Below are 25,870 nucleotides of genomic sequence, written 5' to 3' on the forward strand. Positions count from 1 at the left end.
TGCACAAGCTATGTAGTGAAGTAGTCAGGAAGCGGCACATAAGCAAACAAGTTGTGAAGTATACGGATAAACACTGCATCAAATCTTACAACTTCCAGTGTGGAACGGTGCTCACCTACGCCAAATGCAGCCAGGTGTACATAGGAGGTGAGTTGGTCTTACACAGACCATCAAAATGCACTAAGCAATGGTGTAAAAAATGGATATGTGCACCGTATCGATCTAACAGCATCCGGAGTTGTATGGCTCTTATCGCAGCCAGACCCAGGTGATGTTAACGGGTGAATCCGCCCTTCACAAACAGTCCAGGGCGGATTCACCCGTTAACATCACCTGGGTCTGGCTGCGATGAGAGCCATACAACTACGGCTGCTGTTAGATCGATGAGCAGAAACGTTGATCAAATAAAACCTTTTGTTTTTTTCATATAAAGACCTGTTTGGTGCGGTTTTCTTTTTGATTATTACTATTGTTGTCTTTAACCAGCACACAGGCATTGTTTTATGTTTGTCCGTGTGCACCATGTCTAAGCTTTTTGTTTTTTATATATATATATATATATATATATATATATATACACATATTTTCTTATATATATCTTAAAGGTGGAGTCCAGTCCTATCTCACCTGCCACCGGTCTTGCAGCTCTGTCACCTGCTGATGACCCTCTCGCATGGCCTGCAGAGCATGGGCTTCTCTCTTCAGTAGAGCTTGTAGTTCATCATGGAGCAAAGCGACATTATTCTCATCAGGAAGAGCACTGTTCCGCTGGGGAGGGGGTGGGAGAAGAAGCATAACTTAAGTTACCCTGTTATCCATACTGAGGAGTACAGCCTGGGGAGCAATTGGTTGTGTGAATGCCTCACCTTCTCCAAATCCACCACCTTGTCTTGCATCTCCTTCAGGGCTCCTAGGGTCTCTGATTCCCGTAGCCTGGCCTGTTCCAGCTCCGACTCTAAGTGCAGTACCAGTTCCTCAATTATACGCGGCTCAGTCTGAAAAGTGCAATAAACATGATCTACTCTATTCTATCAGAACATGGATTTTGTTTCAATATGTTGAGTGCTGATTTTATTTTTTAACTGTAGTACAGGTCTAACTCTGTCTATTCTAAAGCTACCCAATTAAATGTCATTATAAAAAGACCATACCACATCCAGAATACTGTGCCAAGTTTTCTCTGACAAGCTATCTGATATAAAAGGGCAGCACAAAACATCTAAGAGTGCAGGAAATAACATCTTATGATGTTAGGTCATGATGCAATCAGTACGATCATGAGATCATTCATTATGATTATTAGTGCTATCAATAATTTTCTTCAGCCCACCTGTTTTTCCTGTAGTTGACGAATGAGACTTTGGGCATTCTGCAGACTCTCAGTTGCTGTATAATACTGTTGCTTTACTACTGCAAGCTCCCGCTTTATGGCATAGTTCTCCTCAGCTTCCTGAGCCCTTGTCACCTGATCCTATGTGTGAGAAAGCCAAAGCGACAGTTATACACGGTATAGTAACTGTACCTGGATCAGCCTGTCCGCTAAAGCAGCACTTTCCTACCAGATCGCAGATGGCACAGTCCCCAAGGAAGTGGTGAATTGGAAAAAATAGAGTAATAGAGAGGAAAAAGCCAGGGAAGTAGAGAGACAGGGAAAAAAAGAAGCACCGAAAGAAGAAGAAAAGAAAGAGAAAGGTAACCACCACCGCACTACAAGAAGCAGGAGAGAATTAGGTAGAGGTACACATTCCCTTACACAACATCCCTTCTACTTCAGCAATCATTCTGTAGCCAATCATGCAGTTTAGGACAGACGTGATCATTTATTTTCACCCAATATAGGGCTGGTGTTTAACAGGTTGATAATGGGCAGCGCCACATCATTACCAACATACCTAGATGTGTCAATATCATCTGAACTAAAAAACGGTGGTAAATTACATTAAAGGGATACTGTCATGATTTTTATAATGTTGTTTTTTTCTAAATTACACTGTTTACACTGCAAATAATTCACTCTACAATATAAAATGTAATTCCTGAATAAGCAAGTGTATGAACTATGAACTGAATGCTTGATGCACCAATGAACAAACGACTGAACAAATGTTGGACTTTAGAAGGGACATTTATAGGGGACAGGATGGAACATATAAACTCAAGCAGTGGACCAGATTAGTGTTCTTGGAAATTATTGGAGAGCTGGGCTGCTTTAACAAATAAAAAATAATTGTGCTATAAACTATTGGCTTACATTTCCTAATGCATTATTTCATATGACAAAAAAGGAACATTTTAGAGTACAGTTCTCCCATAGTGATCTGCAGCTTCAGAAGTATGAAATTCCTTTAAAAAGGGCCAGTCATCCTATAAAAGGATTCAAAATTCTCTTCTATGGTGAGACTTTTCTCAGTTCAGTTGTTTTCAGATTGTTCACCATAAGTAATTTTTTTTCAGTTTTTTCCCATTTTTTACTTTTTACTATTTTCCCAAAACTTAAAGGGGAACTCTGGCTTCCAACCCAAAATTTACTAAAGAGTCCCACATAAAAAGGGGTTGGATGGCTTTTTAGCAAGTGAGGGAATACAGGGTTATGGAATATAGCTCATAGTACAAATTGATCCAGGGACTAGTCCGATTGCCATTTTAGAGTCAGGAAGGAATTTTTCCCCCTAAGAGGCAAATTGGAGAGGCTTCAGATAGGTTTTTTTGCCTTCCTCTGGATCAACTAGCAGTTAGGCAGGTTAAAATAGAGTTCAAAGGTTGAAATGGATGGACATGGGTTTTTCAACTATGTGACTATAACACAGAAACCCCTAAAGTACCAATCACAGTTACCTGTTTCTTTAAAAAGTATGAATAAAAAGTATGAATAAAAAGTATGAATAAAAAGTATGAATAAAAAGTATGAATAAAAAGTATGAATAAAAAGTATGAATAAAAAGTATGAATAAAAAGTATGAATAAATGCCATTTTCTTTAAATATTTTTATTTATGGAATTTTGTCTTACAGCAGAACAATTGCAGAGTGAAAACAAGCATAGATATGTTACAGTGTACAGAGCTCAAACGGTATATCACAGATGTATGGGCAATATAGTCATCAATCAGAACCACATCACAAGACTGGGGGGTGCCCCAGTTGTAAAAATAGTAGTTCCACACTGCCAAGAGGACTATCATTCAAACTGGTGCTCTTTGAGAGCCAGGGGTACCCCATAGCTTGCCATAGTAAGTGCCTAGGTACAGTGAGAACTAGGGGAGCTAACACCGAGACCATACTCTAGGAGACTGTGAATGGGAAACCTGTAATAACTGACCCATAAGAAGTCCCCAGAGCAAAAATGCCGTTAGACAAAATAAGTTTGTGCACAGTAACAATAACACAAAAATCTAGAACAAATTGGTAAACTGAGCAGGGAAATACAAATACAAATAAAAAGAAAATGAAAATAAAAACAAAGAATAAAGAGTGGTCAAACATACGTGAGGTACTGACAGTGGGTGGCACATCTGGTACTTGACCCCTTAAGACATCTCTTAATGGTGAGGGATAGAGGAGGGACCTGAGGTTTTTTATCTAACTCAGGAGAGGTGGGAGGGACCCACTAAATCTATAAAGCAGCCATGGTAGCCAAATTTTCGAGGTCCTTTGGGAATTCTTGGAAGCTAGACCAGTCAGCCTTTCATTCATGTAAATCCAGTCTATTTTATTCTTAAACTGAGAAAAGTTAATGGTAGGAGATTTCCAAGCTTTGGCAATAGATTGTCTAGCAGCCAAGAATATGTGGTTAAGTAGTTTCAGTTTAATCTTTGGGGTCCCCTTAGGAGGTACTCCAAGCAAAGCCTCCTGAGGGGCCTTAGGCAAATTCAAGTGTAGAACCAAGAAGATAAGGTGATAGACCCTAACCCAAAACCGGACGACTTTCGGGCAGGTCCACCAGATGTGGGTCATAGTCCCCGGGAGGAACAGCCCCGGAAGCAGTGGTTGTTAGAGCTATGGTGGATTTTAGCTAGTCTAGCAGGGGTCAAGTACCATCTGAAGAGCACCTTGTATCCAGCTTCCTTTGTAATAGTATTAAGGGAACTATGATTCAAATTATCCCAGGCTTTCAGCCAATCATCCTCTGGAATGGTGACACCTAGTTCCGTTTGCCATGCTTTGATATATGTCAGGTCAAGCAGATTAACCGGGGACACCATATTTCGGTATAACAGTGAAATAGTGCGCGGGGTTATGGTAGAATTGGTGCACCAACGCTCAAAATAGGTCTGGCTAGCGGAATCGGGATCTCTCAGTGAGCAAGCCTCCCGAGCCCAGTGTAGCAGTTGGGTTGCCCTATAACGTTCCTCATCAGGTAGGTCGTAATGGTCCTTCAGGCTGGAAAGAGTTAGGGGGCCCCGAACCGTAAGCAAATTACCCAACCTCGTCAAGTTGTTGGAAAACCACCAGGCAAAGGAGGAAACATGGAGGCCTGGAGAGAATGTTGGGTTGCCTGCAATTGGAGCCACTGGATTATGTGGCGAGGTTAGGCGGTATAATTTGGCATTTTGGTCCCATAAGGAAAGCATAAAACTCAAGCTAGGGCTCAAGGTCCGAGGTCGGAGTGTCGGGGCTGACCATAATAACCCTTCAGCTGAATATGGAAGTGAAAGAGTGTTCTCTAATTCCACCCACAATGGGGGAAAACCGTGAAGATGTAATAATGGTACTTGAGCTATCTGGGCCGCTATAAAATATTTTCTCAAATTAGGAAGACCCAGACCCCCATCCTGAGGTCTCCTTTCCAATGTCGCCCTATTAACCCTTGGAGGTTTAGACTGCCAGATAAAAGAGAGGACATGCTTTTCAAATGCTGTAAGATCTTTCTTCACAATGTCAACTGGGAGGACCCTGAACAAATATAACAGTTTTGGAAGGAGCGTCATTTTCACCGCCGTTATACGACCTAGCCAGGAGATGTGATACTTGCCCCAATCTTCCAATAAATTCTTAAGCTTCCCAAACATATAGGGGTAGTTTGCCCTGTAAAGGTGGTGATACTGAATTGTAAATCGTACCCCCAAAATAGACATGTGCGATTGGCACCAGTGAATGTCAAAATTTATCGTCAAAAGCTTGAGCATCTCGGGGGGTAAGTTGATATTTAATGCTTCAGTTTTGGTGGGGTTAATGACCAAACCCGATAGTTGTCCAAAATTTAGCAGGGTCTCAAATAGATGGGGAAGGGATGTCAGCGGTCTGGTAATAAGCAGGGTGATATCATCCGCGAATAGGTGTAGGGTATGTTCCTGAGTCCCAACTTTTAAACCATGTATGTCAGGGTGATCTCTGATCATTATAGCCAAGGGTTCCAGAATTAAGTCAAATAAAAGGGGGGACAGAGGGCAACCCTGTCTTGTCCCTCTTCGTATTGGGAAAGTTGGAGAGGAATGGGGTCCAATCGTCACCCTGCCGAGGGGATTATGATATAAGGCCTTAATCCAGGACGTGAAATTAGGACCAAAGCCCCATTCAGAGATAGTGTGGTATAGATAGGGCCATTCTACGGAATCGAACGCTTTTCTGATGTCTAGTTTGAGTAGCATAGAGGGAACTTTCAGTTTGTGAGCCTGGTCAGTAAGGATAGAGAGTCTTCTGATTAGGTCAGTTGCCTGGCGACCTCTTACGAAGCCCACTTGGTCCCTGTGTATCAACGAGGGCAAAATCAAGTTTAAGCGCATGGCCAGGACTTTCGCTAAGAGCTTAATATCTATATTGAGGACCGAAGTGGGGCGGTAATTTTTACAGTCCGTGGAATCAGTATTAGGCTTGGGGATGGGGGTGACATTAGCCGTTAACGTCTGTTGAGGGAAGTTATCACCTAAGATTATCTGATTAAACAATTTGGTAAGATGAGGGATGAGGATATGGGAGAATTTTTTATAATAAAGTGCCGAAAAGCCATCAGGGCCAGGGGATTTAGAGGTTTGGAGGTGCCGAATCGCCAAGGTAACTTCATCACCCGTTATTGCCTTTTCCATGGAATCCCTCTGGGGACCTGTCAACGAGGGAAGGGTCAATTTGTGAAAAAATTGGGTGAGCTGAGATGGAGAAACATTTGCGGAAGTAGCATATAGGTGTCTGTAGAAGTTGGTAAATTCGTGCAAAATCTTTGGTAATGCATTAGAAGTATGCCCTGAAGCAGTTTTAAGCGTGGAGATGGGTGTATAATCTAGGCTATGTCTTAATTTGCGAGCAAATAGTCGGCTCGGTTTATTAGAGTGGGCATAAAAGCGTTGCTGAGTCCATTGCAGTGAGTGTTGGGCTTTAGAAGAGAGCAATAAATCGAGCTCTGTTTTGACTTTTTGGATTTGTCTGGAGAGATCTATACTGGGGTCAGCAGCTTGAGCCAAGATAAGGTCGTCCAGCTGCTTGGATAAGTTCAGTTGGTCTGCGTTGGACTTGGACTTTTTGCGGGCCCCTAACTGTATTAAGTGCCCTCTCATTACTGCTTTATGGGCTTCCCAGATATTGGTGTATGACGGTGTTGACCCGGTGTTGGTTTCGAAATATTCCTTAAGGAACATTTCCAATTGAGTAAAGGTGTCTGCCGATTTCAATAAGAGATCGTTAAGTCTCCATCTCGAGAAATCTTTCTGAGCTTGGTAGAGAGTTATCCTGTACATCAGGGGAGAGTGGTCAGACCAGGGAACATTCAGAATTTTGGAGGACTGCGGAAGAGAGACCAAAGATTGGGACACCCAAATGTGGTCGATTCTGGTGTGTAGTTTATGGGGGGCAGAGTAGTGGGGTAGTGTCTAGTCCCTGGGTGCAGTTCCCTCCAGATATCTACTAAACCCATTTGTGATAGTAACAATAGAACCTTGTTGCCTTCCGTACCAGTGGGAGACAGGTTAACAGGAGGTGACTGAGCAATCAACTGCCTATCCCAGAATCTATCCAGAGTAACGTTAGAGTCCCCTCCTAAGATTATTTTCCCTTCCGCCCAGTTGGAGAGGAAGGCTGACACTTTTTCAAAGAAACTGTATTGACCAGAGTTAGGTGCATAATATGACATCAATGTAATTTTCTCATCGTTATGAATAAATTTAAGGGCTAGAAATCTGCCTTCAGGATCCTCAAATTTGTCGAGGAATTGAATTGGTAGGCCCGCCCTGATGCATATAGCAACCCCTTTCGTTTTAGTTACGTTATTGGCCATATACACCAGGGGAAATTTTTTGTGTAGAAATTTAGGGTGAGACCCTTGAGAAAAGTGAGTTTCCTGAAGGCAGAGTATATCAGCGTGAACCGAGGTGTAATAAGAGAAAGCCTTTTTCCTCTTAAGCGGGGAGTTGAAGCCCTGAATATTATGAGAAATAATCAATAAACCCATGTTAGCAGTAAAGGCAGCATTGCAAATAGAAACATTCCTAAGATAACCTCTGGCATAAACCAGCATTTGTGCAGCAAACGATACTGACAGTAATTATATAAGAAGAGGTCCATTGTCGTTTGACCAAAAAGGAAAAAATAAAAACAAGGGAATCCAAAGGAAAACAAAAAGGTAGAGCTGCAGTGGGAAATTCCCCTAGTAAAACCAGTAATAGTGTAAAAGTCAAGAAAAAAAAACAATACTAATAGATAGAACTTGAAGGTAGACGGAACTAAACCTGGTATGACAGTCAGTGTCCATTTGCCTTCCGAACCCAACATGAGGGAAGGACGAGGTGACTGACTTTTGGGGGTCATTCGAGGTTCCTTCTCTGCGCTTGTCCCGCAGGTTGAAATTTCAAAATAGTGAGGGGGCATAACAGGAAAGCCCCTGGAGGGGAAGCCTAAGTGTGGGCAAAATAACAACCATATGAAAAGTGCGTCACCCAGTGTGGGAGACCAGGGAAACCCCTCCTTACCCAATCCGAGGTAGGCAATGGAAGTAGATCCAGAGGGGGGGTAAGGTGGGACACCATGTTACCGCACTTGAAGAAGTGGGTCGCCAATAAGATAAGGCACGGCTACGGGAATAGCCTTTGTCGAGTCCATCTGAAGATATCAGGGTTGGTTAGGGAAACTCGCCCGTCTGCGATGAGAAGCTCCCGCTTTTTCCCATATAGGAGAGACTCTGCGTGGCGGCGAAGGTTGTGAAGATCTTGGGGTAGCATCCGCAGGTTTATCCATCAGCCCTAAATGGTGAAAAAGGTCCGTTCCGGCTCGAAGGGTGCTAGTAGAGTATTGGTGACCTTCCATCGTGAAGGCCAGCTTGACAGGAAACAGCCAACGATACCTGATATGGTGCGTTTGTAGGGCTTTCGTGAGTGGAGCAAGGGCCTTTCGTTTCTGGAGAGTGGCTGGTGCCAGATTCGTATAGATCTGGTTTCTGTGGCCTTGATATTCCAGCTGCTCCGCCTGACGAGCTGCACGTAGAATGCACACCTGAGATTGATGGTAGTGGAGGCGTAAGATGATATCCCGCGGGGGGTCGCCGTCCTTCAAGGGTCTCAGGGCGCGGTGTACTCGATCGCATTCTAGGCGCTCAGATGCTAGGTTGGGTGGCAGCTTAGTGAATATAGCATGGACCGCTTCCTGCAAGTCCGTAATAGATTCCGGGAGGCCCCTAATGCGCAGATTATTGCGGCGGGAACGATTGTCCGCATCTTCTATTTTGTCTAGGGCGTCCAGTTGTTGGCCCTCCAGGCGAACAATATCTTGCTCGTGAGCATCAAGAACAGTAGTGATGTCATCTACCTTGTGCTCGAGAATGTCCGTCCTGTGGCCCATTTCCTGGATCTGTTTAGAAATGTCCGACGTGATCGCCGTAGCAGTTGATGCCAGCTCCGCTTGAAGCATAGTCTTAAACTTGTCGAGGAGAGCGGGTTCAGCCGCCGGAACAGTGACCGGAGAGGCCGAGAGCAGAGGTTGGGAGTCAGGGCCCAGCCATGAGTCCTCCTGGGATGTCATCGCGGGCAGAGGAGAGGCTTGCGGCCTGGTTAGAAAAGCTGCGACACTCCTCGTGGTGTGCTGTGGTTCAGATACCGGCTTTTACTTTGCTCTCCTACGGTTTTTGTAGGCCATATGTTGATACGACCCGTCTCAGCTATCAGGAAATAGCAAGTTATCCCCTTACTGGGTGCTTCTGCGAGGTGATCGGCGGGAATTACTGCGTAGAGAAGCGCAGCTCTATCAAGATGCGGCCATCTTGGTTAGCTGCTCACGCGCGCCCCCCCATAAATGCCATTTTCTATGCTTTCTGTATCATTTGAAATCCTGGCCGGTAAGGAGCGACTAAACACTGATGTTACAAATTGTAACAATTTCTCCACAGCTTACAGACAGCATGCAGGAATTACATAACCCACAATGCATTGCACTGTGATGTTCCGTTCCTTATTGAAATCATGTGTGCAGGGAAATTTGGGGTTTGGAGGATGCAGGCTAAAGACAGATGGCTGCTGATACAAAGTAACAGTAGTCAGCCAGCTCTGCAAAGTAGTCAGAACCATCACCAGGAGAGCAGGGGGCTAGGCTTAGGGAACTGTTCCAAACCATTAAAAATCATGACAAGTCTGCATATTTTTTAATTGATGTATATTGCAAAGTTTCTTGAAATTATGTTTACTTTTCAAAAAGCTTAAGTTATGTTTTTGTGGAGTTCCCCTTTGAAGTTTAATGTTCATGTCTAATGTCCCAGTCTGTCAGCTCAGTGATCCAGGAGCAGATTCTGAACTCTTACAATTTGCTACATCTAGTTGATACAATTAGTTGATACATTTCTCAGCACTATCTTTTGGATATTAGTAACAATTCTAACAAGCCGAGTTTAATGAAATTCTGCTCAGCAGGGACAAAGATAACTAAATGTATCAATTTAGAACAGTTAGAGTCAGCAACTCCCCCCTCTCATAACTGCTTTAGAAAGTGAAAAATGAAACTTTACACCAATATTAGAACAAAATAAGTCACAAATAGAAAAATAGAAAGTAATTGGAAAAACAGCATTTGAAGGTGAACAACCCCTTTAATTGGGCAAAATAAAAATTATTTTGTACAAAATAAATTAATCAAACCCTATATCCTCAGTTATGCAGCCATTTTGCAGAAGTCATCATCAAGACAAGATTAGCACGATCTCTAAATCTCCGTTTTCATGATTAATTAGTAAATTATTTTTATTTTTTGGCTTTTATGGCTGATCAATGTAAAAGAAGAGAAATTAAACAACAAATTAAAATATCCTGGTCATGTATTAAAGGAATACAGAGTTTCAGGAATTCTTCCTACTTCATACCTCCCAACTGTCCCTTTTTCGGAGGGACAGTCCCTCTTTTGACAGCTCAACCCGCAGTCCCTCATTTGTACTGGGAAGTCCCTCTTTTCTCTGCACTGAACAGCCAGAAAAAGAAACCAAGTTTCTCATTTAATTGGCTTTTAGCAGAGAGCCCAGAACAGCTAACAGGTGCAAATAAGATACTTTGTAACAATTTCAAGACACAAAAACACAGTTTAGATAAGGAGAAATATTTTCAAACTTTCATAACCTGCCAAATTTGGTGAGACAAAAATGGTAATTAGGGGGTGTGGCCACAGAAAGGGGTGTGGTCAAAAAATTTGCTGCGCTACGTGCGGAAAAAATTTTTTGTCCCTCTTTTTACTTCCAAAATGTTGGGAGGTATGCTACTTCCTACATAGGCTTTGCAGCACTCTGCCTGTTAGCAGCTCTTGTGTCTGCAAGACATCTTTTAGGTTGTTCAAACAAAGCTGCACCCATATTTTGTGTTCAATAGGTAATAACTATTCATAAATTTAGTTCTAAAGCCTTAAAAGGAAATAAATGTATATGCAGATTACATCAAAACTTGCAAAAAGGAAAATCTCATTCCCAAATGGCTTGCCCTAAGGAACCCTGTTAGAAGTACTTACAACACCCACTTTGCTCAACAACTTTGCACCAGGACTTCCGAGACACTACGTAACCACCTCATCAAAGTTTTTTACAACAAAAAAAGGATTATACAGCAAGAAATTGCCTCCCTCAGAGATCTTTTAACAGGAACAGGCACTGATTATATTAACCAGGCACTGCAACTATACTACAGAAAACTACAAACACTGCTAGTAACTAACAAAAAGAAAAAACTGCAAAGGCTTAGATTTCAAAGCTCTACAGATCCAACTGACACACCAAAAATGTGTTATAAATTTATTTGACTACTCTCCTACTAAAGAGGAAATTACAGTACTTTCAAAGGGACTAACATACTGCCCTACAAAAACAATGGAACTCTGCAAATACATAGAGGAATTCTTTAGGAAACTTCGCCTTAAGGAATTTTTTCATGACAGGCCATACAGTGATTCTGACACCTCCATACAACAGGAACAATATAAAAAAAAAAAGAAAGTCAAGTGGACACCTCCTGCAGGCATGAATCCCAAACTAGATCAATACATAGACTCATTTAGGGACAGGGTTAAATCAACCATCCTGGCCAATCAGAATAAACAAAACCACAATTTGAGTGCCCAAGTGTGATACAAATGTGACATGGCAGGCCATGTATGAATGTGAGTGTGATCAAGTGCATTCAATATGGCTCCTTAGTTGTAAAATGGATGTACTGATATTAGCAGGAGACCAGGGAACAACTGGAGTTGAGTTATTCAGTCATTAGCAGGAGAACAGGGAATAGACTCATAAACATATAAGTATGTTTATTAAGGAGAAAGCTCATATCTTATTCACATAGTTATAATCAAAATACACAGCAATTATACACAGCAATTATTTTCATTCACATGGTTATTTCCATTTTCATGGTCATTCTCATGGCCATGTCCTGGGCATGTAGCCATTATTATTATTTTATATGTCTATGTGTAATGATCTATTACTTTGTTATTGTACCAATATAAAAAGGAGCTCAGCTGGGGGGGCTTCGGGACTTCATCTACAAGCAGACGTGTTGTGTAGAATAATTGGTCTTGTAAGGACCATTGGCCGATTGATGTGCTCTGGGAGTCGCTGTATTTGATTTGGGCCCGGGGTCCCCCAGCTGATGTTCCTCTCAGAAGTCTGCCAAGGGAAGCTCGGCTAGACATTGCGTTGTCTTCAATCGGTATTGTATTACTTTTCTTACAATATATTATTCTTCTCTAATGATGATCAATGTGTGTGTGTTTTATTTCCACCCCTATATTTGATAAGTCTGCTGGGGGAAGTGCTCAGTAAGACATTTAGTTTGTGATAAGTCTGCCAAGGGAACTTGTAGCAAGACACCAAGAAAGGAATGCTATTAATTGCCTCAAGAACAACAAAGACATCATCATCAGACCAGCCAAAAAAGGGGGTGCAGTGGTCATTATGAACACTTTGGACTACATCACAGAGGCCCACAGACAGCTAACAAACTCCAACCACTATACTAAATTAGATACTGACCCCACAATTGCCTATAGAAAAGAACTAAAAAACTTAATCAAGACACTACCAGCCACAAAAATCACATCTGGTAGATTTGGTACCAGAGAAACCCAAAACAGGCACCTTCTATATGCTTCCTAAAATCTACAAAGAAGGTAACCCTGGACGACCTATAGTATTTGGGATTGGCACTCTGAAAGAGGGCATATCAGGATGGGTTGAGCAGATCTTAAGACCTGTTGTAAGGGGCACAACAAGTTATTTACAAGATACAACTGATCTGCTAAACAAACTTGAAGGCATAGGACCACATCCAGAGGGTACCATTTTGGCAACAATGGATGTGGAATCATTATATACAAACATTCCACACAAGGATGGTATAGATGCCTGCAAAACATTTCTGGAAAAGCGTGATCTACCATCCCAAGCAGTTGTACAACTGATTGAGTTTACATTAACACACAACTGCTTCTTTTTCGGCCAGGAAGTATTTCTGCAATGGATGGGAACCAGTATGGGTACACGCTTTTCACCCCAGTATGCAACCGCTTCATGGCAAAACTAGAAAAGGACTTCCTCTCCACCTGCAACACCAAGCCTTTGACATACCTCCGCTATATAGATGACATATTTATAATCTGGACATATACTGAACAAGAACTTATTCAGTTTCACAAACAGTTTCAAGACTTTCATCCAACAATCAATTTGAAAATGAGCTACTCTCCCACTCACATCCACTTTCTGGACACAACCATTCACATCAGGGAAAATACTATTCAAATTACCATATATCGAAAGCCAACGGACAAACCATCATATCTAATTAGGGATGTCGCGGACTGTTCGCCGGCGAACTTGTTCGCGCGAACATCGACTGTTTGCGCTCGCCGAATGTTCGCGAACGCCATTTTGGGTTCGCCTTACCTGGCGCTTTTTTTTGACCTCTCACCCCAGACCAGCAGATACATGGCAGCCAATCAGGAAGCTCTCCCTCCTGGACCACCCCCACACCCCCTGGACCACTCCCCTTCCATATATAAACTGAAGCCCTGCAGCGTTTTTTCATTCTGCCTGTGTGTGCTTGGAAGAGCTAGTGTAGGGAGAGAGCTGTTAGTGATTTCACTGATTTGAGGGACAGTTGATAGTAAGTTTGCTGGCTAGTAATCTACTTGATACTGCTCTGTATTGGAGGGACAGAAGTCTGCAGGGATTTGAGGGACATTTTAGGTTAGGTAGCTTTGCTGGCTAGTAATCTACCTTCTACTGCAGTGCTCTGTATGTAGCTGCCTGCTGTGGGCACTGATCTCTTCTGATCTCATCTGCTAACTGCTGTAATAACCCAATAGTCCTTGTAAGGACTGCTTTTATTTTCTTTTTTGTTTTTTTACTTTGCTAGTTGCTACTATAAGAGCCCAGTGCTATTAGTCTAGCAGTGTTGGGGAGTGGGACTGGTGTGCTACTGTGCTGCTCTTAGTAGTTCAGCAGCACCAACTGCATATACATATAATTTTTTTTTATTTTACTTATCTTACTGTTCTTTAACGTGTACAGTGCTGTTTGCTGTTCTTCATAGTAGTGCACTTGCAGGCATTATTTGCCCAGTGTGTTCTTCAAACAACTGCCATCTAGCTGTGTGAGCTTGTTCACATTCTGTCTAAATATCAATAATAATACCGTCTCCAGAACCACCACCTGAGTGACGTTTTTAAAGCAGCAATAATATATTCCGTATCCACTGCTGTAGTAGTGTATACGTTGACCTTGTAGGCATTGTTTGCCCAGTGTGTTCTTCAAACAACTGCCATCTAGCTGTGTGAGCTTGTTCACATTCTGTCTAAATATCAATAATAATACCGTCTCCAGAACCACCACCTGAGTGACGTTTTTCAAGCAGCAATAATATATTCCGTATCCACTGCTGTAGTAGTGTATACGTTGACCTTGTAGGCATTGTTTGCCCAGTGTGTTCTTCAAACAACTGCCATCTAGCTGTGTGAGCTTGTTCACATTCTGTCTAAATATCAATAATAATACCGTCTCCAGAACCACCACCTGAGTGACGTTTTTCAAGCAGCAATAATACATTCCGTATCCACTGCTGTAGTAGTGTATACGTTGACCTTGTAGGCATTGTTTGCCCAGTGTGTTCTTCAAACAACTGCCATCTAGCTGTGTGAGCTTGTTCACATTCGGTCTAAATATCAATAATAATACCGTCTCCAGAACCACCACCTGAGTGACGTTTTTCAAGCAGCAATAATATATTCCGTATCCACTGCTGTAGTAGTGTATACGTTGACCTTGTAGGCATTGTTTGCCCAGTGTGTTCTTCATTTTCAAACAACTGCCATCTAGCTGTGTGAGCTTGTTCACATTCTGTCTAAATATCAATAATAATACCCTCTCCAGAAACACCACCTGAGTGACGTTTTTCAAGCAGCAATAATATATTCCGTATCCACTGCTGTAGTAGTGTATACGTTGACCTTGTAGGCATTGTTTGCCCAGTGTGTTCTTCATTTTCAAACAACTGCCATCTAGCTGTGTGAGCTTGTTCACATTCTGTCTAAATATCAATAATAATACCGTCTCCCGAACCACCACCTGAGTGACGTTTTTCAAGCAGCAATAATATATTCCGTATCCACTGCTGTAGTAGTGTATACGTTGACCTTGTAGGCATTGTTTGCCCAGTGTGTTCTTCAAACAACTGCCATCTAGCTGTGTGAGCTTGTTCACATTCTGTCTAAATATCAATAATAATACCGTCTCCAGAAACACCACCTGAGTGACGTTTTTCAAGCAGCAATAATATATTCCGTATCCACTGCTGTAGTAGTGTATACGTTGACCTTGTAGGCATTGTTTGCCCAGTGTGTTCTTCATTTTCAAACAACTGCCATCTAGCTGTGTGAGCTTGTTCACATTCTGTCTAAATATCAATAATAATACCGTCTCCAGAACCACCACCTGAGTGACGTTTTTCAAGCAGCAATAATATATTCCGTATCCACTGCTGTAGTAGTGTATACGTTGACCTTGTAGGCATTGTTTGCCCAGTGTGTTCTTCATTTTCAAACAACTGCCATTTAGCTGTGTGAGCTTGTTCACATTCTGTCTAAATATCAATAATAATACCGTCTCCCGAACCACCACCTGAGTGACGTTTTTCAAGCAGCAATAATATATTCCGTATCCACTGCTGTAGTAGTGTATACGTTGACCTTGTAGGCATTGTTTGCCCAGTGTGTTCTTCATTTTCAAACAACTGCCATCTAGCTGTGTGAGCTTGTTCACATTCTGTCTAAATATCAATAATAATACCGTCTCCCGAACCACCACCTGAGTGACGTTTTTCAAGCAGCAATAATATATTCCGTATCCACTGCTGTAGTAGTGTATACGTTGACCTTGTAGGCATTGTTTGCCCAGTGTGTTCTTCAAACAACTGCCATCTAGCTGTGTGAGCTTGTTCACATTCTGTCTAAATATCAATAATAATACCGTCTCCAGAAACACCACCTGAGTGACGTTTTTCAAGCAGCAATAATATATTCCGTATCCACTGCTGTAGTAGTGTATACGTTGACCTTGTAGGCATTGTTTGCCCAGTGTGTTCTTCATTTTCAAACAACTGCCATCTAGCTGTGTGAGCTTGTTCACATTCTGTCTAAATATCAATAATAATACCGTCTCCAGAAACACCACCTGAGTGACGTTTTTCAAGCAGCAATAATATATTCCGTATCCACTGCTGTAGTAGTGTATACGTTGACCTTGTAGGCATTGTTTGCCCAGTGTGTTCTTCATTTTCAAACAACTGCCATCTAGCTGTGTGAGCTTGTTCACATTCTGTCTAAATATCAATAATAATACCGTCTCTCTCCAGAAACACCACCTGAGTGACGTTTTTCAAGCAGCAATAATATATTCCGTATCCACTGCTGTAGTAGGGCATTGTTTCAATGTTTGCCCAGTGTGTTCTTCATTTTCAAACAACTGCCACCTAGCTGTGTGAGCTTGTTCACATACTGTCTAAATATCAATAATAATACCGTCTCCAGAAACACCACCTGAGTTGTTGTTTTAAAAATAATGCCAGGCAAAGGCAGGCCGCCACGCAGAGGCACTAGGGGCCGTGCTGCTATGCTATCCTGTGGCCCTAGGAAATTGCCCAGTTTTAAAAAGGCAATGACCCTGAACTCCCAAAATGCTGAAGAGGTAGTTGACTGGCTTACACAGCACACCCCATCCTCTACCGTTTCTAACTTTACCACAACATCCTCATCCTCCACTGCTATGGCCACCCCACGTAACACTTCCTCCACCACCGGCGCCCCTTCTTCACTGGAGTCAGAGTAGTTATTTTCACATGAGTTTCTTGAACTGTGTGATGCGCAACCATTATTGGCAGAAGAAGATGAAGGAGATGAGGACGTTACACCAGATTTAATTCTGGCAGAGAACACAACAGAGATGGACATAATGAGTGATGAGGAGGTCCCCGCTGCTGCTTCCTTCTGTGAGCTGTCAGAAGAAATTGATGCATCTGAGGAGAATGATGATGAGGAGATTGATGTTTTGTGGGTGCCCAGTAGAAGAGAGCAAGAGGAGGATAGTTCAGATGGAGAGACGGAGAGTCAGAGAGGCAGGAGGAGAATAAGACTTAGAAGAAGCAGGGAGGACAGCTCGCAGGGAACAGTAGGGCAACAACATGTATCGGCACCTGTGGTCAGCCGGCCAACGCACCCGCCATTGCCGCCAACTTCTACTGTTACCGCCAGATTGCCAGCTTCAAAAAGGTCAGCAGTGTGGGATTTTTTTAATGTGTGTGCCTCTGACAAAAGTGTTGTAATTTGCAATGAGTGCAGTCAGAAACTGAGTCTTGGGAAGCCCAACAGCCACATAGGTACAACTTCTATGCGAAGGCACATGAACGGCAAGCACAAAGCACTTTGGGAGCAACACCTCAAAGTCAACAGGCAAACTAAAAGCCACCCTCCTTCTGGTCCAGCATCTTACTGCTCTACCTCTGCTGTCCTTGACCCGTCTGAACCACCCTCCACTCCGCCTTCCACCTTGACCACCAGTTCCCATTCCCAGTCATCTGCCCCCAGCCAAGTTTCTGTGAGGGCCATGTTTGAGCGTAAGAAGCCAATGTCTGCGAGTCACCCCCTTGCCCGGCGTCTGACAGCTGGCTTGTCTGCATTCTTAGCCCGCCAGCTTTTACCATACCAGCTGGTGGACTCTGAGGCCTTCCGCAAATTTGTAGCAATTGGGACACCGCAGTGGAAGGTACCCAGCCGCAATTTTTTTTCAAAAAAGGGAATACCACACCTGTACCACCATGTGCAGAGCCAAGTCACCGCATCTCTGTCACTTAGTGTTGGGCCAAAGGTCCATTTGACTACTGATGCATGGTCCTCCAAGCATGGTCAGGGCAGGTATGTCACCTACACTGCCCACTGGGTGAACTTGGTAATGGCTGGGAAGCAGGGAATGTGTGGCTCAACAACGACAGTGGAGTTGGTGTCACCGCCACGGATTGCACGCGGTTCTGCCACCACCTCTACTCCTCCTTCGCTCTCTACCTCGTCTTCTTCCTCCTCTGCTGCTGGGTCCTCCTCCTCCACACCTGTGCACCCCCAGCTCCCCCTAGGCTATTCGACGTGCCAGGTACGCCGTTGTCATGCTGTCTTGGGGATGACGTGCCTGGAAAGCAGAAACCATACCGGATCTGTACTCCTGTCATCTCTGCAGTCACAGGCCGATCGGTGGCTGACCCCACACCAACTGCAGATCGGAAAAGTGGTGTGTGACAATGGAAGCAATCTGTTGGCAGCACTGAGACTGGGCAATTTAACACATGTGCCCTGCATGGCACATGTTCTGAATTTAATAGTCCAACGTTTTGTCTCGAAGTACCCAGGACGTTCTCAGGCAGTCCAGGAAGGTGTCGGCCCATTTCAGACGTTCCTACACAGCCATGGCACGCCTTGCTGACATTCAGCAGCGGTACAACATGCCAGTCAGGCGTTTGATTTGCGACAGCCAGACTCGCTGGAATTCGACGCTCCTCATGTTGGAACGTCTGCTGCAACAACAAAGAGCCGTCAACGAATACCTGTTTGAACTGGGTGGTAGGACTGGATCTGCAGAGCTGGAGATTTTTTTCCCCCGTTACTGGGTGCTTATGCGCGATGCCTGCAGGCTCATGCGCCCTTTTGAAGAGGTTACAAATATGGTCAGTCGCACCGAAGGCACCATCAGCGACCTAATACCCTTTGCTTTCTTCCTGGAGCGTGCCGTGCGACGAGTGACAGATGAGGCTGTAGACCAGCGTGACGAGGAGCAGGAAGCGCACGATTTCTGGTCGGAATTAGAGATGTCGCGAACTGTTCGCCGGCGAACTTGTTCGCGCGAACATCGGGTGTTCGCGCTCGCCGGAAGTTCGCGAACGTCGCGCGACGTTCGCCATTTTGGGTTCGCCATTGTTGGCGCTTTTTTTTGCCCTCTCACCCCAGACCAGCAGGTACATGGCAGCCAATCAGGAAGCTCTCCCCTGGACCACTCCCCTTCCCTATAAAAACCGAAGCCCTGCAGCGTTTTTTCACTCTGCCTGTGTGTGCTGAAGAGATAGTGTAGGGAGAGAGCTGCTGCCTGTTAGTGATTTCAGGGACAGTTGAAAGTTTGCTGGCTAGTAATCATTTTGATACTGCTCTGTTATTGGAGGGACAGAAGTCTGCAGGGGTTTGAGGGACATTTAAGCTTAGGTAGCTTTGCTGGCTAGTAATCTACCTTCTACTGCAGTGGGCAGCTGTCCTGCTTCTGATCTCATCTGCTGACTGCTGCAATAACAGTAGTCCTTGTAAGGACTGCTTTTATTTATTTTTTTGTTGTTTTACTACTACTACTACTACTACTATAAGAGCCCAGTGCTATTAGTCTAGCAGTGTTGGGGAGTGGGACTGGTGTGCTAATCTGCTGCTCCTAGTAGTTCAGCAGCACCAACTTTAATTTTTTTTTTTAATATTCATTTTTTTTTTATTTTACTTTTTTTTATTTACTACCGCTGTAGTAGTGTATAAGTTGACCTTTTAGGCATTGTTTGCCCAGTTTTTTTGGCCGCAGCCACTGAAGCACAGAGGCCAGAAAAAATATGCCATATAAATGCTGAAAATAGTCATTTTTTGCCATACGTTGACTCAACGTATATGGCAAAAAATTACTATTTTCAGCATTTATATGGCATATTTTTTCTGGCAACTGTGCTTCAGTGGCTGCAACCAAAAAAACTGGGCAAACAATGTCTACAAGGTCAACGTATGGCGAAAAATTACTATTTTCAGCATTTATATGGCATATTTTTTATGGCAACTGTGCTTCAGTGGCTGCGTCCAAAAAAACTGGGCAAACAATGCCTACAAGGTCAACGTATGGCAGTTGTTTAAAGAGAACAGTAGATTACTAGCCAGCAAAGCTACCTAAGCTAAAATGTCCCTCAAATCCCTGCAGACTTCTGTCCCTCCAATACAGAGCAGTATCAAGCAGATTACTAGCCAGCAAACTTACTATCATCTGTCCCTGAAATCACTAACAGCTCTCCCCCTACACTATCTCTTCCAAGCACACACAGGCAGATTTTTCAGATACATTTTTGCCCTTGATCCCCCTCTGGCATGCCACTGTCCAGGTCGTTGCACCCTTTAAACAACTTTAAAATCATTTTTCTGGCCAGAAATGTCTTTTCTAGATGTTAAAGTTCGCCTTCCCATTGAAGTCTATGGGGTTCGCGAACCGTTCGCGAACCGCTCGCATTTTTGCGCAAGTTCGCGAATATGTTCGCGAACTTTTTTTCCGACGTTCGCTACATCCCTAGTCGGAATCACCAGAACGAACCCAGGCACCTGCTGCAACGCAGGGAGAGGTGTCAGAAGTGGAGTCAGAGGAGGAAGGTGGCTTTGTGGAGGAGGAGGACCAACAGGAGCAGGCTTCCCAGGGGGCTGGTGGTGACCTTTTGGGGACCCCTGGTCTTGTACGTGGCTGGGGGGAGGAGACCGTGGATGATGCAGTCCTTGATAACGAGGAAGCGGAGATGGATACCTCTGCATCCAACCTTGTGAGAATGGGGTCTTTCATGCTGTCATGCCTGTTGAAGGACCCTCGTATCAAGAGGCTTAAGGAGAAGGACCTGTACTGGGTCGCAACGCTACTAGACCCTCGGTACAAGCATAAAGTGGCAGAAATGTTACCAACGTACCACAAGTCCGAAAGGATGCTGCATTTACAAACCAGCCTGCAAAACATGTTGTACAATGCTTTTAAGGGTGATGTCACTTCAGGAACTCATCAACATTCCAGGGGCAAAGGTGCCAGTAATCCTGCCACGAGCGCACCTGCAAGGACAAAGCACTTTGGCCACTCTGTAACGTCAGACATGCAAATGTTTTTCAGTCCAAGGCAGCGCCAGAACCCTTCTGGATCCACCCTCAAAGAACGCCTCGACCGGCAGGTAGCGGACTACCTGGCATTAACTGCAGATATCGACACTCTGAGGAGCGATGAACCCCTGGACTACTGGGTGCGCAGGCTTGATCTGTGGCCAGAGCTGTCACAATTTGCCATGAACCTCTTGTCTTGCCCCGCCTCAAGTGTCCTCTCAGAAAGGACCTTCAGTGCAGCAGGAGGGATTGTAACTGAGAAGAGAACTTGCCTAGGTCACAAAAGTGTGGATTACCTGACCTTTATTAAAATGAATGAGGGGTGGATCTCGGAGGGTTACTGCATGCCGGAAGACTTGTTCTGAGTTTCTGACTCCCCATGCAGCTGTCCTTCTCTGCACGCCTCATGACTCCACACACAGCTGTCCTTTAGCGTCCTCCTCCCTCCGCCACCGTTACAAACTAGGGTGCAAACCCTACTGGTTTCATTTGAATCCAGGTAAATCCTGAGTTTTTCTGGCCTCTGTGCTTCAGTGGCTGCAACCAAAAAAATGAATATTTTCAGCATTTATATGGCATATTTTTTCTGGCCTCTGTGCTTCAGTGGCTGTGACAAAAAAAAACAGAATATTTTCAGCATTTATATGGCATATTGTTTCTGGCCTCTGTGCTTCAGTGGCTGCGACCAAAAAAAATGAATATTTTCAGCATTTATATGGCATATTTTTCTGGCCTCTGTGCTTCAGTGGCTGCGACAAAAAAAAAAAAGAATATTTTCAGCATTTATATGGCATATTTTTTCTGGCCTCTGTGCTTCAGTGGCTGCGACAAAAAAAAAAAAGAATATTTTCAGCATTTATATGGCATATTGTTTCTGGCCTCTGTGCTTCAGTGGCTGCGACAAAAAAAAAATGAATATTTTCAGCATTTATATGGCATATTGTTTCTGGCCTCTGTGCTTCAGTGGCTGCGACCAAAAAAAATGAATATTTTCAGCATTTATATGGCATATTTTTTCTGGCCTCTGTGCTTCAGTGGCTGTGACAAAAAAAATGAATATTTTCAGCATTTATATGGCATATTGTTTCTGGCCTCTGTGCTTCAGTGGCTGCGACAAAAAAAAATGAATATTTTCAGCATTTATATGGCATATTTTTTCTGGCCTCTGTGCTGCAGTGGCTGCGACAAAAAAAAATGAATATTTTCAGCATTTATATGGCATATTTTTTCTGGCCTCTGTGCTTCAGTGGCTGCGACAATTTTTTTTTATATTTTCTCAGCATTTATATGGCATATTTTTTCTGGCCTCTGTGCTGCAGTGGCTGCGACAAAAAAAAATTAATATTTTCAGCATTTATATGGTATATTTTTTCTGGCCTCTGTGCTTCAGTGGCTGCGACAAAAAAAAACATAATTTTTCAGGAAAGTACACATGCCTAATTTTTCAGGGTTCTGCAACAGTGGCAAAATCGCATCTTTTATGGTCACCGCAGGTGATCAATAAAGTAGACCAAAACTGGGCCCACACTGCAGAATCAGTGTTTTTTGGTTCACTTCACTGTACATTGAATTACCTCTGCCTGACCGTGCACGTGCGCACAAGCACGGTGACTGCTAAACACACCACTACAGAAATATTGCCACCAACAGGACGAACATCCTGGAGGTGACAAGCTCAACTAGTAATTAACAACTATTATTTGCTCACTTGACGGTATCATTCATTAAAGCTCTTTGCGTTTTTTTGCGTTGCAGTAAGCGCCGCGTTTCGTCTTTGCGTGTGAACAGGCTGTAACCTTTACATGTAGACGCTGGACGTTTTAAAACAGTTTATTACACAGGTTTAGAAATGTAGTGTGATTTCTGCCCTTTACAGCACAAAACGTAGCGCTGTGTCAACAATGTATTTTTCAGATACATTTTTGCCCTTGATCCCCCTCTGGCATGCCACTGTCCAGGTCGTTGCACCCTTTAAACAACTTTAAAATCATTTTTCTGGCCAGAAATGTCTTTTTTAGCTTTTAAAATTCGCCTTCCCATTGAAGTCTATGGGGTTCGCGACGTTCGCGAACCGTTCGCATTTTTGACGCAAGTTCGCGAATATGTTCGCGAACTTTTTTTCCGACGTTCGCTACATCCCTATATCTAATGTATGACAGCTTTCACCCTGACCACAGCCAGGCTTTACGATACAATAGTATATGTTCGGACACCGCTGAAAGGAACCACCACCTCAAAACACTCAAAGCAGACTTCATCAACAGGGGCTACAACCCAATGATTGTAGATCAATACATTCATGCAGCCACCAGGATTCCCAGAACTCACCTTCTACAATATAAATAAAAACTTGAAATAAATCGGGTTCCCCTAGCGCTCACATACAATCCACAACTAAGGACCCTCAGAAAAATAGCCAGAGATCTACAAGGTACACTTCATAAGGACAAAAGGCTCAAAAGCATATTCCCAGACCCACCACTCCTAGCATTCAGACAGCCTCCCAACCTAAAGTCACTAATAACAAGAAGTGCCTTATTGCAACCCACCAAAAATGGAACATATCCATGTGGCAAAAAACAATGTAAAACCTGCCCACACATCTTGACCAGACAAAATACCAATTCCAGACACATTAGAGGAATACAGCATCCATGGTTACTACAACTGTTCTTCTTCCAATGTGGTGTACTTAATACAATGCACTAAATGCATAAATCCTATATAGGAGACACTGGGCAAAGCCTGAGAAAGGGTTGCCCTGTAACATAGATTACATTAGAAAGCATTTTATTAAAGGGGAACTATCCAAAATGAAAATTTAATATAAGCTTCCTCATACTGAAGTAAGAAACTTTCTAAATACAATCAATTAAAAAAATCTGCATAGTTTCTGAAATAATTAAGTTTATCTTCACTATTCCCCTCTAAAGCATCTGTTTCTCTTCATTCTGTCTTCATGCAGCAGTTAGGTGTCAGATAGTCATTGGCAGTTGGATCCAATGTATCTTATAGGGGGGGGGGCTTCCTTTACTAGCTTGGAACATGTTCAGGGAGGCTGCTACCCACAATGGCTCCATCAACTTGGAGGAGTACACAGACTCTGTGACCTGCTACATCAACAAATGCATTGAGGATGTTACTGTCTCCAAAACTGTCACCACGAGAGCCAACGAAAAACCCTGGTTTACAGCAAAAGTTCGTGCACAGCTAAGAGAGAGAGATGCCGCTTTCCGATCAGGGGCAGAGTTGCTCTTAAAATAGCCAGGGCCAACCTCTCTCGAACCATCCGACAAGCAAAGCAGGAGTACACACTGAAGATTCAAAATCATTTAGACAACTCAAAAGACTCGCGCAACTTATGGCAAGGCATTCAGGCTGTCACACAGTACAAGCCTGCGCGGAGCAGCAGAGACGAAGGCGCCACACTCCCAGAGGAACTGAACAAGTTCTACGCACGGTTTGACGCACTAAACAAAGAGCCTGTGAGGAAAGCCACACCTCCTCTCACCGACCAAGTCATCTGTCTACCCACGGCCATCATGAAATGCTTTGAGAGACTTGTGATGGCACACATCTAGAGCACCCTCCCCTGCTCACTGGACCCACTACAATTTGCATATCGGCCAAACAGGTCAACTGAGGATGCCATATCTTCTGTACTCCACCTCTCACTAACTCATCTGGACAAGAAAGACAGTTATGTGAGAATGCTGTTTATAGACTTTAGCTCAGCATTCAATACCATCATCCCTCAAAAGCTGAGTGGGAAACTAAGAGAGCTGGGATTGAGTACCTCTTTGTGCAATTGGATCTTGGACTTTCTGTCAGAGAGGCCTCAGTCTGTTCGTATCGGCGACAAGGTTTCCAGCACCATCAGATTGAGCACAGGAGCTCCTCAAGGATGTGTTCTCAGCCTGCTTTCTCACATTGCTGACACATGACTGCATAGCTAGACACAGCTCGAACCACATCATCAAGTTCGCTGATGACACAACTGTGGTGGGGCTCATCAACCACAACGACGAGTCGGCGTACAGAGATGAGGTTCAGCAGCTGGCAGGGTGGTGCAGTGAGAACAACCTGTCACTGAATGTGGATAAAACGAAAGAGATGATCTTCGACTTCAGGAGAACTCTCCCTGCTCACACACCACTCAACATCAACGGCTCCATAGTAGAGACAGTAAAGAACACCAAATTCCTGGGAGTCCACATCTCTGATGACCTCACCTGGACCACCAACACCGCCTCCATCACCAAAAAGCAGCAGCGTCTTCACTTCCTAAGATGACTGAAACGGGCAAGCCTTCCGCCTCCCACCCTCACAGTGTTCTACAGGGGCACCATAGAGAGCGTCCTGACGAGCTGCATCTCCATCTGGTACAGTAGTGCCAGCTCTGCTGACCGGAAAAGTCTACAGCGGACTGTCAGAGCAGCTGGCAACATCATTGGAGCGGCTCTTCCATCACCGTAGGACGTCTTCCACAAGGGCTGTGTAAGAAAGGCCTCCTGCATTGCACTGGACTCCACAAACCCCTCACACGGACTGTTCACGCTGCTCCCATTCGGCAGACGATTTCGCAGTATAAAAGCAACCAGGCTGCGCGAAAGCTTTTTTCTGCAAGCTATCAGACTCCTCAACTCACTGCCTGGCCTCCCACTACATTCCAGACACACCTGAACTGTGAACTTAACTTTGTGAACTGTTAATTTATTTGCACAATTCTAAAGGTTTACACATGTATATATCAAATTTCTGCCTATATATTGCACATTTCATGTTTACATATTTATTGTGTATTTTTAAGTGCCTTTTTGTGATCTGTACTAGCTGGAGCCACGTCATCTCGTCTCACTGTATGAGATGACAATAAAGTTGACTTTTGACTTTGACAAGCGTAAGAAATTGTCATCTTGATTTTATTCTTGCTAGGAAAGCAGTTGTCCAGGGAACTTACATGAAACCTCAATTATCATAACAAAGGGTTTCCTGTGACTACTAAAACAAAAATGTTTGCTGTG

The 25,870-nt window shown here is 43.7% G+C and overlaps 1 pseudogene; it reads right to left on the reverse strand.

Annotated features, from left to right (window-relative positions):
* The window catches only part of evi5l.S, a 166,513-nt pseudogene that overhangs the window by 39,734 nt on the left and 100,909 nt on the right, over positions 1-25,870 (reverse strand).

This window comes from Xenopus laevis, chromosome 3S (genome assembly GCF_017654675.1).
Source record: "Xenopus laevis strain J_2021 chromosome 3S, Xenopus_laevis_v10.1, whole genome shotgun sequence".
Lineage (NCBI taxonomy): Eukaryota > Metazoa > Chordata > Amphibia > Anura > Pipidae > Xenopus > Xenopus laevis.